The sequence below is a fragment of the Nycticebus coucang genome, chromosome 9 (assembly GCF_027406575.1).
Source record: "Nycticebus coucang isolate mNycCou1 chromosome 9, mNycCou1.pri, whole genome shotgun sequence".
In the NCBI taxonomy this organism is placed as follows: domain Eukaryota; kingdom Metazoa; phylum Chordata; class Mammalia; order Primates; family Lorisidae; genus Nycticebus; species Nycticebus coucang.
In genome coordinates, this window is record NC_069788.1 from 49,285,468 (window position 1) to 49,304,414 (window position 18,947).

Genomic DNA, 18,947 nt, shown 5'->3' on the forward strand with positions numbered 1-18,947 from the left:
GCTTCCGCCTCCCAAGTAGCTGGGATTACAGGCGCCCACCACAATGCCTGGCCATATTTTGGTTGCAGCCGTCATTGTTGTTTGGCAGGCCTGGGCTGGATTCGAACCCACCAGCTCAGGTGTATGTGGCTGGTGCCTTAGCCACAGGCGCCGAGCCTATATATATATTTCTAGACAATAAAGGTTTGTTTGTTTTTCCAACTTGACTTGTAAACTATTCATACTTAGATGTTATGTGCAAAGCTCAGATGTTGAAACAACTATTCACAGAATTTATTAAAAGCCACCCAAATACACTTAAGTTGGCTTTCTTTGGTAAGCCCAATTATGCTTTGTTTCTTTTTTTCTGTAAGGGATGATTATTCACATGCTTTAGAAACTTTTATGAAGGTAAATTTTAGACTAAAATTTAGACATTTAAAAGCAACTTTTTCAGGCAGTGCCTGTGGCTCAAAGCAGTAGGGCGCTGGCCCCATATGCCAGAGGTGGTGGAAACTGCAAAAAAAAAAAGAAAAAAAGCGGAATAGTTTATGGGGTGGCGCCTGTGGCTCAACGGAGTAGGGCACTGGCCCCATATGCTGGAGATGGCGGGTTCAAACCCAGCCCCCGCCAAAAAAAAGCAACTTTTTCTTTTCAAGTTATTTTTGAGCCACATTTTACATGTATAAAGCTAAACATTTTCTTAGTACTAATATATATTTTACTTAGTCGATAAATTACATGTTACTTTATATTGATATAAGGTAAATGCACATATTATAGCCAAAATGGATACATCATCCATAAGTTAAAATGATTGTGGAGATAGAGCACAATCAAAATTGTGGACTTATATTTATGCTGAAGATATACATATGGTTTTTTTTTAATTAAATCATACCTATGTACATTAATGCAATTATAGGGTACAATGTGCTGGTTTTAGCATACATCTGGTTTCTTCACTTTAGAGAATAAGTTTTCTGAAGAGAACTTAATATAAAATAGAAACCAGTCTCACAGTTATGTTCTGGGACCATAATCTAGTGCTTTTTACTTAAGTTTTAAACCTGGATATTTTGGAGTTATACATCATTAAAATGTATATTCTATAGTGATAACCAAATGCTATGAACTTCCCTACAAAGGAGTTGAGAAAATGTCATAATAATGGCTATCAGAAAATGGCTACTGAATAGTCATTTATCATATAGTTTTATCAATAAATTTGGATTTGTATCCCTGAGACAACTCAAAGTATAGATATACATGTTTAGCTATATAGAGTAATATTTCACAATATAAATACCAGAAGGCTTCAAATTAACTTATTTCTTAATCCTATAGCTTGTAAAGTAAGGGTCTGTCTTGCTCAAACTGATAAGGCTAATATGGGGCAGAATGTTGCCATTAATGAAAGCCAAAATCTATAAAATATACCTAAAACATTCTGGCAATGAAATGTCTTAACTGCTCCTTTTCAAGTAAAAAAATATTCTTCCTCTCATACTTTTGTTCTTGTATCCTGGCCTAAAAGTAGTTTATGTTTGTTACCAGATGGAGGTTTTGAACGATGCACAAGTCGTCCCCCCAACTTTTTCTTTGGTTGTGCTACTGCTCTTTCCAGAGCAGCTTTTAGCCTTTCCTCCTGGGGTTTTTGTTTTTCTCTCAATTTCTCTTCACGCGAATTGTGCCGCCGTTCTTTCTTTTCTTTTCATTCTTTTTTTTTGCAGTTTTTTTTGGCGGGGCTGGGTTTGCACCCACCACCTCTGGCATATGGGGCTAACGCCCTACTCCTTTGAGCCACAGGTGCTGCCCTCCGCCGTTCTTTCTATTTCAGCCTCTCAATTGCTTCCACGTTTTCTTTTTTCTTTCTTTCTTTCTTTTTTTTTTTTTTAGAGACAAGAGTCTCACTTTGTCGCCCTCGGTAGAGTGGCATCACAGCTCACAGCAACCTCCAACTCCTGGGCTTAGGCAATTCTCTTGCCTCAGCCTCCCGAGTAAATGGGCCCACCACAACACCCAGCTATTTTTTTGTTGCAGTTTGGCCAGGGTCGGGTTTGGACCTGCCACCCTCAGTATATGGAGCCGGTGTCCTACTCACTGAGCCAGAGGCACTGCCCTGCTTCCACATTTTCTTTGGGAATGGATTTTATGAGGTCACTTAGTTCCACCAGATGAGACTCTACTTTCACCAGCTTTTGAACTGGGTTGAGGCTGCCAGCCTCCACATCTCCAATGCAGACACTGTACCCTTGATTCATTTTTCTACTAAGAGAACCTATCAGCTCAAGAAACTGCTGGGCAATGCAAATTGTTCTCCAGATAACATTCTGTTGCACTTCCTGGGCTGCTGAGTTACTGAATTAAATTCTCCAAAATTAAATAGCCAGGTCCTTAATTTCAATTCTGCTGCTTTTTTCCTCTTCTCTCACACAGTTAGCCTTTAGCATTTCCTTGTGCTCCAAAAGAAACTCTATGTTGGTATTTATTTTATCCTGTATAACTTTTTCTCTTTTGTTTACATCTTCAAGATTTTCATCTACATCCTAGGAATATTGGACCAAAGTCAGATTCTGCTCTTCCAGCTCTGTAAGGACTGCAAGTAATTCTTCTGGTTCTTTGAAATAAAGCACTGGCTCCAGCTCAAAGTCCATGTCATCCAAAGCTAATTCCAAACTGTCTTCTGAAGTGATACTTTCAGCCTGGCTTGATACCACTGATTTTGTTTTCTCTGGGGTGGCAGTAAACCGCTTGAGTGACTTTGCTTGGGGACTTTTTCCCTGAGAAGAGTCTTCTGAAATGACTGATGTCTGAGTGGAATCCTCAAGGGTGTCTTCTTTTTTACTTGGCAGTAACGTGAGTTTTGTTAATAGTTTTGGAAGGATGGTGCTTGCTTTATTTTTCACCTGCGTTTTTTTCAGTGCCTGCTGGATTTGCCAAAGCTTTGGAGACAATTTCAGCAGAAAAAAATCCATATTTCATGTACTCAGTAAGGAGGAATTCTGCTTTTGCTATTGCACTCTTTACAGCCTGAACCTCCATAGTTGCTTTCTTTAGCTCTGCCGTCATTTGGAGTTTGTTTCTTGTGCTGCGATTTTAAGAGCATCTACAGATCGCTGGTCATTTTCTCGAAGGAACTCTTCAAAGGCCATTGCGTCATCTTGGAGTTATTTTTCAGTTGTTTAAAGTTGTCTTCTTTCCTCGCTATGTGTTTTTCAAACTTTTTAATTGTGTTTCTTTTTTTTTTGAGACAGAGCCTCAAGCTGTTCCCCTGGGTAGAGTGCTATGGCATCACAGTTCACGGCAACCTCAAACTCCTGGGCTCAACCAATTCTCCTGCCTCAGCCTCCCAAGCAGCTGGGACTACAGGTGCCCGCCACAACGTCTGGCTATTTTTTGGTTGCAGCCATCATTGTTGTTTGGCAGGCCCAGGCTGGATTCGAACCCACCAGCTCAGGTGTATGTGTCTGGCGCCCTAGCTGCTTGAGCCACAGGCACTGAGCCTTAATTGTGTTTCTTTTGTTTGCCAGTGTGTCAAGCAGAAATCTGTCTCTCTGGTCATTAATAAATTCATGAACACTCCTTTTTGTGTCTGAACCATCTGTTAATCTGAGAATGAGACTGGGATCTAGCCCATATTTTTCAAATGAGCTGCTTGTTTCAAAGTGGTAAGCTATTTGGATCTGGTGTGAACGACTCTTCATTCATGATGAAAAGTCTTCTGGTGGATTGATAGAATCACTTTGAAACATGTGAGAGGTTGTTTGAAAAAATCTTCTGGTGGGTTTTCATGCTACGATTCTTAGCTTTTCCCCTTGTCTTTGCTGCCATTTCATTTTCTTTAAAAAGAAAGAGTCTTTGAAAAAGATTTTATAAGGCCTGTCCTTTTTGATTGCATCATCATTTCCTTTATCTGCAGAATTCTGCCAGGAATAAATTTGATGACATTTTGTCTCCCGGCCCTTCTATGAGTTTGGATCCAGGAGCGGTTCAGACCTATCTTTCAGGAAGGCATGGAGGGGAGGTGAGCGGAAGCACCAATTAATCTTGGGATCTCGGCTCTATCCTGTCCTGCCTGTGTTCCCCTTCATCCCAGGAACCGTCAGCTAGCGGATCCCACAGGGGAGCTAATCAGACTCTTTCTTCTGGGGCTTTGAATGATGAACACAAATGGAAAGTCTGGAAAAAACTAGTTGTCACTCATTTCAGCAGGAAAAACTGTTGATTTCTGCTGCCTTGTCCACTGGAGCTGCCTGCCTGGTTCCTGTGTTTCCTGAGCCTGGCTCTCTAGCTTTCCTTTGATTCTGTATCCAGTACCTATCCAATATCCTCCCAATACTCAACCTTTCTGTTTAAGGTAGCCACAATTCCTTTCTGTAACTTGAAGCCAAAGAAATCCAATGCCAAGGAAGAAAAGTAGAACCTTCAGTAAAATTGAAGGCAGCTAAGGCAAAGTGCACAAAGCATTAAAAGAATATTTAAAGGCTCGGTGCCTGTGGCTCAAGCGGCTAAGGCGCCAGCCACATACATCTGAGCTGGCGGGTTCAAATCCAGTCCGGGCCACCAAACAATAATGACGGCTGCAACCAAAAAATAGCCGAGCATTGTGGCAGGCACCTATAGTCCCAGCTACTTGGGAGGCGGAGGCAGGAGAATTGCTTGAGCCCAGGAGTTGGAGGTTGCTGTGAGCCATGATGCCACAGCACTCTACCCAGGGTGACAGCTTGAGACTCTGTCTCAAAAAAAAAAAAAAAAAAAGAAAAGAATATTTAAAAATCACTCCTGGCAGGGGAGTGGTCACAATTATGTAAAGAGAGATTATGTAGGTGAAATTTGTCAGCTTGCAGGGTTGGCTTGTTATGTGCTGTGTAGGAATTCTGGGCACAGCTGATGGTATATGATCCCGAGTTATAAAGCATTTGAGATATGTTATTAGATGCTCATCACAAGGTTATTTAAAAAGGCAACTCAAACCATTTTGCATCTAGAGTATCTAAGTTATTCCAAGTTGCTAGAATCACTGTGAAACATGTGAGAGGCTGTTTGTTTGGTTTTTGTTTTTGTTCTTGTTTTTTTAATATATTGATCACAGGTGAAGGCCTAGAGAGAAAACACAGACTACTAAGAACTCTTAGTATTAGGGCGGGGCCTGTGGCTCAAAGGAGAAGGGCACCAGCCCCATATACCAAACTTGGCCCTGGCCAAAAACTGCAAAAAAAACAAAAAAAAAGAATTCTTAGTATTTTACCTTCTGCAAGTAAAATGAGTTTACAAGTATCCCATGGAAAGCCTGGCAAGCTTCCAGTAGGGAAGCCAGGAGTTATATCCAGGTTTGTGTGACTGCCCAACATTCCTTCTGGTTCTGTACCTCAACCAAAACTGTCCCCCAGCACCCCATAATATAGTGAGTTCACCCTGCTGTGAACTTCTGGAATGCTTGCTTTCTGTACCAACATTCCATTCACTTAACATTCATCATGGTGATCTGCTGTGTCTTCACAAAAGAAAAAGTACTTGTGAAGCTCTAATGTAACAAACAAATGTTAGTTAATTATGTTATTAGATAGATAGTAAATGGATACACACATATATATAGCTTTAAGCCAGGATTTTGAGATCAGCCTGGGCACCATGGCAAGGCTCCATTTCCAGAAAAAAACTTAGCTTGGCATGGTGGCACATGCCTGTAGTCCCAGCTACACAGGAGGATCATTTGAGCCCAGGAGTTCAAGGCTGCAGAGAGATGTGAATGCATACCACCACATTCTGGCCTGGGTGACAATGCAAGACACTATTTTTTAAAAAAAGAAAATTAAAAAGATAATAACCAGGCAGAACCTGTGGCTCAAAGGGGTAGGGCACCGGCCCCATATGCCAGAGGTGGTGGGTTCAAACCCAGCCCTGGCCAAAAAAAAAAAAAGATACAGTTATAGTTATGTATAGTTATACAGTAATAACTAGGTTATAAAGTTCTTTTATTTATTTATTTATTTTTTGAGACAGAATCTCACTTTGCTGCCCCTCGGTAGAACAATGCCCAGCTATTTTTTTATCATAGCTCACAGTAACCTCAAACTCTTGGGCTCTAGCAATTCTCTTGTCTCAGCCTCCCAAGTAGCTGGGGCTATTTTTAGAGATAGGGTCTCGCTCTTGCTCAGGCTGGTCTCGAACTTGTGAGTTCAGGCAATCTACCTGCCTCAGCCTGCCAGAGTGCTAAGATTACAGACCTGAGCCACCCACCCAGCCATTAGCCTCTTCTTTTTTTGCAGTTTTTTTTTTAGCCGGGGCTGGGTTTGAACCCGCCACCTCCGGCATATGAGGCTGGCGCCCTACTCCTTTGAGCCACAGGCGCTACCCATCCTCGTCTTTTCTTTTTATCCAGACACTGTCTCTCTCTGTTACCCCAGGCTAGAGTGCCATAGTGTCAGCCTAGTTTACAGAAACCTCAGACTCCTGGGTTTTAGGACTCCCCCTGCCTCAGCTTCCTGAGTAGCTGAGACGGCAGGTGCCTGCTACAATGGCCAGCTAATCTTTTCTATTTTTAGTAGAGATGGAATCTCACTGTTTCTCAGGCTGGCCTCAAACTCCTTAGCTGATGCAATCCTCCCACCTCGGCTTCCCAGAGTGCTAGGATTATAGATATGAGCCAGCATGCCCGGCCAAGGTTATAAACTTCTTTTTCTTTTTCTTTTTTTTTTTTTTGAGACAGAGTCTCATTATGTCATCCTCGGTAGAGTGCTATGGCATCACAGCTCACAGTAACCTCAAACTCTTGGGCTTAAGCTATTCTCTTGTCTCAGCCTTCCAAGTAGCTGGGACTATAGGCATCCACCAAAATGTGCAGCTATTTTTTGTTGCAATTGTCATTGTTTTAGCTGGCCCAGGCCGGGTTTGAACCTGCCAGCCTTGGTGTATTTGGTTGGTGCCATAACCACTGTGCTACAGGTACGGAGCTGATTACAAACTTCTTTTTTTTTTTTTGTAGAGACAGAGTCTCACTGTACCGCCCTTGGGTAGAGTGCCGTGGCGTCACACGGCTCACAGCAACCTCTAACTCTTGGGCTTACGTGATTCTCTTGCCTCAGCCTCCCAAGCAGCTGGGACTACAGGCGCCTGCCACAACGCCTGGCTATTTTTTTGTTGCAGTTTGGCCGGGGCTGGGTTTGAACCCGCCACCCTCGGCATATGGGGCTGGTGCCCTACTCACTGAGCCACAGGTGCCGCCCCGATTACAAACTTCTTGAAGCCAGGCAGCGCCTGTGGCTCAGTGAGTAGGGCACCAGCCCAATATAACGAGGGTGGCAGGTGCAAACCTGGCCCCAGCCAAATTGCAACAAAAAATAGTTGGGCTTTGTGGCCTCAAAGGTGCCTCGCTACTTGATAGGCTGAGGCAAGAGAATCTCCTAAGCGCAAGAGCTGGAGGTTGCTGTGAGCTGTGATGCCACCGCACTCTACCGAGGGCAACAAAGTAAGACTCTGTCTCTAAAAAAAAAAATAATAAAATAAATAAACTTTTTAAAGCCCATATTTTACACATGTTTTTTCCTTCACTCTAAGTTGGAACACATCTGACGATCAATATATTGATGTTTTGATGGTGGGTACTAGTCTCTACCATTTAAGTCTATGACTTATGGTCACTTATCCTCATGGCTCTTCTGTGTCCTGCAGGGAGCTGGGAGGACAAGATGAGCTCATGGGTGCAAAGCACCATGCTCAGTTGGTTCACGTGGTCAATGACAGAAGGAACTCAGCAGCCCTAGTTCCTCCTTCAACCTCATGGCTTCCTTTTCGCAGAAATGTAGGTCATGGACGTGATCAGAAATATGTTTCCCTTTCTCAATAAAAGATTTTTAAAGAAGTGGTTTCTAGACCTCTGACTGGGTCATATGAAACATAGTCTAATGAGAGAGGACTGATCCTGATTCTTTTAAGTGTCAAAGCAGATTAAAGCCATCAGCCTATAGTAAGTGTTTTCCCAATGCAGCATTTTCATTTCCCTCTCCCTGTCCCTCATCTAGCCTAGTGCTGTCCAACAGATCTTTCTACAATGACATAAATGTTCTATATCTGTGCTTTCCAGTATGGTAACCACTAGCCATATGCAGTCATTGTGCCCTTGAAATATGACTAATTCAACTATGGGACTGAATTTTAAATTTTAATTAATTAAAACTTAAATGTAAATAGCCACATGATACTGTATTAGACAGTACAGAGCTAAATTAAGGGAATCTTGGTCTCTTCATTCATTTGTTCATCAAACCAAAATCCACTGGGTGTCTAATATATATCAGGCACAGTGCTAGGCACTCATAGTAGATTCAATGATTACTCTCTCTAAAAGAGTTCAAAATCTGCCGGGCATGGTGGCTCACACTTATAATCCTAGCACTCTGGGAGGATGAAGAGGATGGCTTGCTTGAGCTCAGGAGTATGAGACCAGCCTGAGCAAGAGTAAGACCCCATTTCTACTAAAAATAGAAAACTAGCCAGGCATTATGGAAGGTACCTGTCGTCTCAGCTACTTGGGAGGCTGAGGCAAGAGAATCGCTTGAACCCAAGAGTTTAAGGTTGCTGTAAGCTGTGACGCTATGGCACTCTACCAAGGGCAACAAAGTGCCCTCTGTCTCAAAAAAAATCTATTTGGGGAAACAAATGATCTTTTGGGATGACCTCAATACCTCAAAGTGTCTTCTGGTTATTCCACCTTCTCTTAAGAAAAGTGTTTGGGCAGCACACAAGTACAAAAGAGACTATACCTAACAAATGTTTGTACCCTCACACTAACCTTAAATTAAAAAAAAAAAAAAAAAAAAAAAAATCTGTAAAGAAGGGCGGCGCCTGTGGCTCAGCGGGTAGGGCGCCGGTCCCACATGCCGGAGGTGGCGGGTTCAAACCCAGCCCTGGCCAAATTAAAAAAAAAAAATAAAAAAAAAAATAAAAATAAAAAATAAAAAAATCTGTAAAGAAGTAGTGGGGGGCTTGGCGCCTGTAGCACAGTGGTTACAACTCCAGCCATGTACACCAAGGGTGGCGGGTTTGAACCCAGCCCGGGCCAGCTAAAAAAAAAAAAAAAAATCAACAATGACAAGTGCAACAAAAAAATAGCCAGGCGTGGGCAACACCTGTGGTTCAGTGGGTAGGGCGCCAGCCCCATATACCCAGGGTGGGGGGTTCAAACCTGGCCCCCGCCAAACTGCAACAAAAAATAGCTGGGCATTGAGGCAGGCACCTGTGGTCCCAGCTACTCGGGAGAATGAGGCAAGAGAATTGCCTAAGCCCAGGAGTTTGAGGTTGCTGTGAGCTGTGTGAAGCCATGGCACTCTATCAAGGGCAACACAGTGAGATTCTGTCTCAACAACAACAACAAAAAAAAAAAAAAAAAAAAAAGAAGTAGTAGCTGGGGCCAGGTGTGCTGGCTCACACCTGTAATCCTAGCACTCTGGGAGGCCAAGGTGAGAGGATCACTTGAGCTCAGGTGTTCAAGAACAGCCTGAGCAAGAGTGAAACCTTGTCTCCACTGAAAAAAGAAAAACTAGGGCGGTGCCTATGGCTCAGTGAGTAGGGCACCGGCCCCATATACTGAGGGTGGTGGGTTTGAACCCAGCCCCGGCCAAACTGCAACAAAAAAAATAGCAGGGTGTTATGGCAGGCACCTGTAGTCCCAGCTATTCAGGAGGCTGAGGCAAGAGAATTGCTTAAGCCCAAGATCTGGAGGTTGCTGTGAGCTGTGACTCCACAGCACTCTACCAAGGGTGACAAAGTGAGACTCTGTCTCTAAAAAAAAAAAAAAAGAAAGAAAAGAAAAGAAAAACTAGCCAGGTGTGGTGGTACATGCCTATAGTCCTGGCTACATTGGAGGCTGAGGCTAGAGAATCACTTGAGCCCAAGAGTTTGAGGCTTCTGTGAGCTGTAATTCCATGACACTCTACTCACGGCAACGGAGTCAGACTCTGTCAAGGAAAGAAAGGAAGGAAGGGAGGGAGGAAAGGAGGGAGGTAGGGTGAGAAAGAAAAGAAAAGTAGTTGGGGGAGAGTCCTTAGGCATGGGTTGGTCACCCTAAAGATGACCTTCCCGCCCTGACCTCACCTGCTAAGTTAGGATCTTTGTTTGAGCTAGGGGCAGTTCCCAAGGGCTAACAAGAAGCCAATGATATGGCCAGAGTTGAGAATGCCCACAACAGGGCTGCCCAACAAGGTCATGCTATGCTGGAGACTGTGTGCACAACCCATTCAGAGTTTGAATGGAAAGCACAGAGAGAATGCAAATGTCAGAGCAGCGTAAAGCCCCAAAGACACAAAGACCTAGGGCAGTAAGCTAAATAATAACATTAATAATGAGGATTGTTGAGAGGCAAGAGAGTGTGAAGGATGACAGCTTTGTCTCTGGAGCCCAGGATCCTAGAGGCCAAACCCAGCTCTGCACCTCTCGTTTCACGGAGGCTCTGGACTGTCTCCTAACCTGTAAAATGGGCATTATCATAGCCCTCCTTTCAGAGGTATACCATGAAAATTAAGTGGATTTAGCCAATGACTTGGAGGCTGAGGTTCCAAGGTGGCTCATGCCTGTAATCCCAGCACTCTGGGAGGCCGAGATGGGTGGATTGCCTGAGCTCAGGAATTCAAGACCAGCCTGAGCAAAAGTGAGACCTCATCTCCAAAAATAGCTGGGCATTGTGGTAGGCACTCAAACGATGCCACAGCACTCTACTGAGGGCAACTGAGTGAGACTGTCTCGAAAAAACAAAAAATAATTAAATTAAGGCTCGGCACCTGTAGCTCAGTTAGTAGGGTGTCAGCCACATGCACAAAAGCTAGCGGGTTCCAACCCAGCCTGGGCCTGCTAAACAACAATGACAACTGCAACAAAAAGATAGCCCGGCGTGGTGGCAGGAGCCTATAGTCCCAGCTACTTGGGAGGCTGAGACAAGAGAATCTCTTGAACACAAAAGTTTAAGGTTGCTATGAGCTGTGATGCCATAGCACTCTACCCAGGACAACATAGTAAGACTCTGTCTTAAAATAAATAAATATATAAATAAATGATAATGATTAAATTAAACATGGAATTGAACCCAGGTGGACTGGTTCCAACATCCATACTCTGACCCAATAGGCTGTCATGCTGGGCTTAGGAATGAGCTAGGCCTAGGTTCAAATCTAACTCCCTTACTTTAGAAAGTGAGCTGCCTCATTGAACCTCATTTTTCTCATCTGTAAAATGAAATGTAATAATAATAGTAGGGATTATGAAAACTTAATGAATTGATTCGAGTATAGTGCTTAAAATAGTGCCTATGAAACACCATACTTGCACAGAAGTATGGACTACTGTTACTCCACTCCAGATGTCAGGACTTGGGCAGAGCCAGTCAGTAGCCAACAGTGATGCTGAACCACAGAGCAGTCTTGGAGGAAGGGTGTGCTCTTGGGGCTGTCGCTGGGCACTGGCAGCTGCTGTGACATCCTAAGGACATACCAGCTTTTCAGGGAGCAGGTTGCTGACCACTGTGAGGGCTGCATTCCCACCCATTTCTGTCCCTAAATGGGAACCTATTCCCTGACAAAGAAAACATCTTGTTTTGGCAGATTCAAAACAAGAATTTACAAGAAAGATATTTTGATGCAGGCTCCTTAAAACCATTCTCTCAGTATAAAATGATAATAAACTACTCTGCAAAATAGCAGGCAATTTTTTTTTTTTTTTTTTTTTTGAGACAGAGTCTCAAGCTGTTGTCCTGGGTAGAGTGCTATGGGGTCATAGCTCACAGCAACCTCCAACTCTTGGGCTCAAGTGATCCTTTTGCCTCAATTTTTCTATTTTTACTAGAGACAGAGTCTCGCTTTCGCTCAGTCTGGCCTCAAACACCTGAGCTCAAGCAATTCTCCCACCTCGGCCTCCCAGAGTACTAGGTTTGCAGGCATGAGCCACCACGCCCAGCCAGCATGGCAATTTCTTTTTTTTTTTTAGATTTTCTTTTTTATTATTAAACCATAGCTGTGTACATTAATGCAATTATGGGGTATAATGTGCTGGTTTTACATAACATTTGAAATGTTTTCTTCAAACTGGTTAACATAGCCTTCACCACATTTTCTTACTTATTGTGTTAAGACAGTTATACTCTACACTTAGTAAATTTAACATGTTCTCTTGTAACAGCATGCAATTTCTTATCAAGTTAAATATAAACCCAGTTATATTATTCCTAGATATGTACTCTAGAGAAATAAGAATACTTGTCCATGGGCGATGCCTATGGCTCAGTGAGTAGGGCGCCAGCCTCACGTATGGAAGGTAGTGAGTGGGTTTGAACCTGGCCCTGGCCAAACTGCAACAAAAAATAGCTGGGCATTGTGGCAGGTGCCTATGGTCCCAACTACTCGGGAGGCTGAGGCAGGAGGATTGCCTGAGCCCTAGAGCTGGAGGTTGCTGTGAGCTGTGACACCACAGCACTCTACTGAGGGCGAAAAAGTGAGGCTCTGTCTCTAAAAAAAAATTGAAAGAAAGAAAAGAGAGAAATCAAAAGAAAAGAACTTCTTATTCATGCAATAATATAGATAAATTGTAAAAGAATCCAGATAAGAAAGAATGTCTATTATGGTTTTAGTTATAAGACATTCTAGAACAGGCAAAACTTCAGAAGCAGAAGTCAGGTCAGTGCTTGCTAGGGACTGGGAAAAGAGGTATGGGGAAATTTGGGGAGTGATGGAAATATTCTATATTAGAATTGTGGAGACCTTTACACAACTATTTGCATTTATCAAAATTCATTGAATTATACTCCTAAAAAGGATGGATTTTACTCTATGTAAATTATACTTCAATTTACACCCCCCTTTTTTTTTTTTTGGACTACAGATTTAACATGAGGCCCAACTTTTAAGAATAAAATGTAATATAACCAAATACTACCAAATTCTTTTTTTTTTTTTTTTTTTGAGACAGAGCCTCAAGCTGTTGCCCTGGGTAGAATGCCGTGGCATCATAGCTCACAGCAACCTCAAACTCCTGGGCTCAAGCGAGTCTCCTGGCTCTGCCTCCCAAGTAGCTGGGACTACAGGTGCCCACCACAACACCGGGCTATTTTTTGGTTGCAGCTGTCATTGTTGTTTGGCAGGCCTGGGCTGGATTCGAACCTACCAGCTGAGGTGTATGTGGCTGGCGCCTTAGCCGCTTGAGCCACAGGCACCAAGCCAAATACTACTAAATTCTATGTCAAAGGGTAGGGGTCAGAGATAGGATGAGCTCAAGCCATAGGCATGGGTTGAGAATATCTGGTTTACACATTTCTTACTAATTTTTTTAAATGCTGACAATTCAAGGCTTAGTCAAGAAGTTCCTAGCATTAACAAGTGCACCTTCAGGCATTCAGAAAGACAAAAAGACAAATGACCATAATAGAGCAGGTTTGTTGCTTCAAGAGATTTATGCACAAAGCAGATGAAATAACTCTGCTTGGGGAAAGTTGGGGGTGGGTTGTCCCAGAAGGAAGGGGAGGAAAAAGAAAAGGAAACAGAATGGGTATAGAGTCCACCAGGTAAGAGTTTGGCATGCATGAGAAAAAATACAAAATTAGAGGTGCGTAAAATCAGGAAAGCAGTGGAGATATTAAGAGACAAAGGCTGTGAGGTGCCTGGATTCAGGTTGGGGGAATCAATGCAGTCCCCAGTAGAGTTTGGGGCCACTGAAGTCACTAAAGCAGGCACTGACTTTTAACCAGTGAGTCCTGGTTGTGGGCATAGAAGGTGAACTAGAAGGACAAGAGTTATGAAGGTTCTCTGTGGCCCATTCTGGTAGCAAACTGTTCTGCATACCAAAAGTGTTAGCTAAGTGGTCCCAACTGGGGTATAGTAGCCTTGAGGGTAGCTCAGCTGCCCAGTAATTTGGGGTCTCCTGTTTCCTTCCTGAAGTGAGGAATTTTAGGTCTCAAGAAACCCCTTAAGGCTGCATGCAGTGGCTTATGCCTATAATTGTGACACTCTGGGAGGCCGAGGCAGGTGGATTGCTTGAGGTCAGGGGTTAGAGACCAGCCCAAGCAAGAGCAACACTTTGTCGCTACTAAAAATAAAAATACTAGCTGGGTGTTGTGGCGGGCACCAGTAATCCCAGCTACTGGGAAGCTGAGGTAAGGGGATTGCTTGAGCCCAAGAGTTTGAGATTGCTGTGACCTGTGATGATGCCACAGCACTCTACCAGGGCAACAGTGAGACTGTGTCTCAAAACAACAACAAACAAACAAACAAACAACAACCCACCTGTAATTTAGGTTCCCAGTGTTAGCACCACTTAATGTATTTCTGAGATGCAGCAGTTATAGGAGCAAACCCAAATGGTCATGGCCCACTGGGGAAGAGCTCAAGCAACACTGTCATTTCAGCCTCCCCTGTGAGCAATCCCCCTTCTGTGGTGGGTGGGATTCCTAACCTGAGGGAACAAATGACCAATTGTCTGGGAAGGGAAAGTCTCACAAAAGAGCCAGGACCCAGGAGCCAGGATGACAGTGGCCTGAGGCAGAGTTTAGGGAATCCATGAGGTGGTAGACAGAAAACATGAGGGAAAGCAGAGCTACTGTGTGCCCAGCCCAGCTTCCTCTTTCATGAGCTCATGGTCAAAGCCAGGCCAGGCTGAGGGTGCTAGTGATTGAGTGAGCGTGTTTTTTCCCTAACTTGGTTCTGAGTCACACATGCCATCTACCCTTCCCAGAAAACTGCCTCAGGGCTCACCCCTTGGCAGTTCACCAAGCCCCAGCCCTCACACGCGATTCCCCACTGGGCAGGGCCAGGGAGGCGCAGGCAGTCCCAGCCCCCACCCCTGGAGAGGCTTTTCCCGAAGGGACTGCACCTCCCAGCCTTAGAAGAAAAGGGCCTATGGCAGCTGTTCTGGAAGCAGGAGGGGAGGCACGTCTACCTTTTGAGTACACATGGGAGCCACCGCTGAGTCATGGGGTTTCAGAGGAGGGAAAAACATTAGAGAGCCTTTAATCTAAGCCTTTCACTTTACAGATCAACTTAGTAAATACAGGGTGTCTGAAAAGGCTAGACAAAAGGGGAAATACTTTATTTGTTGTACCTTTTTTCCCCATGATTATGTTTTGACTTACGTCGCAATCATACTCTCCAATGACTGACATTGGTGCAATCTACAGCAGTATTTTTTAACCTTTTTTAAAATCTCACAGCACACTTGAACCTATAGAGTTAAACTTCTGTGGCACATTTAAATCAGGTTGATCAAAAAAAAAGAGTAAAGGGGCCAGATAGGGTAGTTCATGCATGAAATCCGAGCACTCTGGGAGGTCCAGGCAGGTGGATTGCTGGAGCTGAGGAGTTTGAGACCAGCCTGAGCAAGAGAGAGACCCTGTCTCTACTAAAAATAGAAAAACTAGCCAGGCATTGTGGCAGGCGCCTGTAGTCTAAGCTACTTGGGAGACTGAGGCAAGAGAATCACTTGAGCACAGAGTTTGAGGTTGCTGTGAGCTATGGTGATGCCCTGGAACTTTAGCCTGGGGCAATAGAGTGAGACAATGTCTCAAAAAAAAAAAAAATATATATATATATATAGGCTTGGTGCCTGTAGCTCAAGCAGCTAAGGTGCCAACCACATACACTAGAGCTGGCAGGTTCGAATCCAGCCCAACAATGACATCTACAACCAAAAAATAGCCAGGCATTGTGGTGGGCACCTATAGTCCCAGCTACTTGGGAGGCTGAGGCAAGAGAATCGCTTAAGCCCAGGAGCTGGAGGTTGCTGTGAGCTGTGATGCCACAGTACTCTACCCACTCTACCTCAAGCGACAGCTTGAGGCAGAATATACTTACTGTGCTTTGAACTTCTTTCAAAAATAATTTAATTAATGATCTTGAAAAATTTTGTGGCACACCTAAGATCCTCTCACTGTACACCAGTGTGCCGTGAGCTTACCAGTTGAAAATTACTGATCTACAGACAGACAGAGGCTGCCTCCCACATGAACAACTCTATCACAAGCATGACATCAACAGCTCTATATTTCTAGCCTTTGCAGGCAGCCTGTACTGATTGAGAGGCATAATTCTAGGCACTGATGATAGAGCAATGAACAAGATGGATAAAGTCTTGCTCTCGTGGAGTTGTAATCTGGTGGGAAGGAAACTGAGGCCAGAGGGAAAAGCCATGACACTGTGATCCCAGAAAGCCAGTGGTAGAAGCCAGTGTTGGCAGGAGAAATGCTGGGTCCTTTCCCAGCTGTCCACTCTCAGCAGCCTCTGGTACCTCCAGGCTGGGCCAGAGTGAGCCACATGCCAGAACACAGTCACTATGTCACTTTTGTGACCTTGCCTTGGTGCTCCAGGCACTCTCACCATGGTTTTACGTCAGGGGAAACTGCTAGGGCCTGATCTTGACTCTCCTAAAACCTAAATAAACATATTTAAGGGTCATTTATTAACTTGCTGCCTAGAACTCACCACTCCATCCTACTCCCATGTGTCTGGAGAATTGTTCTAGTTAAAATGGGGTAGGGGTGGGGTAAGTGGGGAGGGTGTTTAAAAATCACTCTCATTGGCTGAATGAGAACAAGAAATGCGTAAGTCTCCGCTTCTCTGAGGAAAAAGAAAGAGCCATGAAACCTGAGACAGAGGGAAGGAAGGGGGAAGAAAAATTGTATCTCTTGGGCTTCTTAACATTGGGAGGCTATTTTCTCTTTCTGGCCTCCTACACCTGGACTGGCTCACTGTTGCCCAACCCTGCTTTAAAGCACACCCTCTTCCCATGGTCATAATGGCTTCCCAAGCAAGAAATACCTCCTATGTGCCTAAGAACAATCCATTTATATTTTGTTTGTTTAAACAAAGTCTTGCTCTGTTGCCCTAGCTAGAGTTCAGTGCTATGATCATTGCTCACTGCAACCTCAAACTCCTGAGCTCAAGCAATCCTACTGCCTCAGCCTCCCAGAGTGTCAGGATTACAGGCATGAGCCACCATGCCCAGTCTCCATTTATATTCGTAATCTTTGCAATAACCTAACAGCCAATTTGCCTATTTATTAAGGAAACAAATTTTTAGAGAAATTAAGCAGCCCAATATTGCCTAGTGGGGAGGGTGTTTAAAAATCACAATCATTCAGGCGGCGCCTGTGGCTCAGTGAGTAGGGCGCCGGCCCCATATGCCGAGGGTGGCGGGTTCAAGCCCAACCCCCGCCAAATTGCAACAACAACAACAAAAAAAAATAGCCGGGCGTTGTGGCGGGCGCCTGTAATTCCAGCTGCTCGGGAGGCTGAGGCAAGAGAATCGCGTAAGCCCAAGAGTTAGAGGTTGCTGTCAGCCGTGTGACGCCACGGCACTCTACCCGAGGGCGGTACAGTCAGACTCTGTCTCTACAAAAAAAAAAAAAAAAAATCACAATCATTCAATTCTCAACTGAATTTCCTGTTAATGCCACTAGATTATAATATGCTGTCTTTGCTAATCTGTTTACTTTCTATCTCAAGTCAAAAAATGGGTATTGAGGCAGTTCTTTCACAATGGCTTCCTGCGCCCAGCCCAGTGGCTCAGTCTGGGGCCCCAGACAATGCCCAAAGTTCTCCACACTCCTGCTCAAGCTCTCCCCAAGGCAGTTCAACTGAGTGCCAAGTCCAAGAACACCGAAACAGTTCACAGAAGCTTAATTAGCTGTGTGGAGGGTCTATGGGGAAAAGAACAAAGACCCCAGCCAACATACCCAGTGGAGCTCCCGACTGACTGCCAACATCTAGCTGATTACCAATCATTTTGGAAATGGATCTTTAAAACCTAGTTGAGCTATCCCAAGTGAAGCCATGGGGGATGAAGATAAGAAGTGCACACTGACCTCAAATAATTTGCATAAATTTGAATAAATAAATGAATGCTGTTGTTTAAAGTAAAAAAAAAAATGGGTATTGAGTATCTACTGAATATCAAGTACAGCTAAGTGTTTTAGTTGTCATTCCTAGACCCCAGTCCCATGGTTCTGTCCCCTTTACCCTGCTTCCCCTTCTCAGAAGCTATTTTCAAATTCTGTGCCCCTTTCCCCTGTCCAGTCTGCCTCTGCCACTGCCCATTCCCAGTCCCCCATTCTGGGCCTGTGGTTAGCAAGGCAGCAGTACCCCAGGAGGGGCAGCAGGCCTGACTCACTTCTATGTTGAGGATTGCAAAGGGTGCAGCCAAGGGCCATGCCATTGTCACTGCACAGTTTATTCTAATTCAATGGCAGATTAGCTGAGCCACAGCTGAGTACCCCCAGCCTCCTTTTTGCAGAGAGAGTGTAAGACCTTTGATGAGACTCAGCTGGATAAACAGACATCTCTGGAGATGAGGTTTAGCTCCTTGGGGGAAGATGGATTTAAGAATATTTGTTGAACTCCCACTGGGTGATAGGGCAAGTCCTAGAGATACCACAGAGGTCTACTGAGAGAAAGGGCAGGTGTGGCCTTGTGCACTCAAGGAGACTGTCTTCCAGTAGGAGGACAAACAACACCAAAAAGTAAATAAAGACATAAAATGCTTCCCCAATGGGATACATGCGTTAAGAAGAAAACAAACAAGGGACTGAGAAAGAGGTTAGTGGTAGTGGTGGACAAGAAGGAACACAGAGATCTTGGGGAAAGTAGGGCGGAAATGTGAAGGAGATTCCAAAATGGAAGAGGCTAAGGACCTGTTTCTCTAGGATTAAGGCAGTGGGAACTGGTCCAGCTACTGCTCTTAACACCTGGCACTTTCTGTCCTTAACTCATTCCCCAGACTGCTCCCCTACCCCACCCCCTCATTGGCTTAATGATTCACTTTCAACCTTTCCATAGCTTCCGGTATGGCAAGAAGGGGCAAAGGCAGAGCCCTGGGGCTCTGAGGGTAGTAGGAATGGGGATGGGACTGGTTAGGAAGGAATAGAGACTGCTCTGGGCTCTCTGGGTCTTGTCCTTGTCCCCTTCTGGTCTTGCCACAAAGAAAGATCTCTCCCTGCT

General features: G+C 44.3%; 1 pseudogene; it reads right to left on the reverse strand.

Moving 5' to 3' along the window:
• Positions 1–1,459: 1,459 nt before the first annotated feature.
• Positions 1,460–15,118, reverse strand: LOC128594692 (coiled-coil domain-containing protein 38-like; annotated as a pseudogene).
• Positions 15,119–18,947: the final 3,829 nt, after the last annotated feature.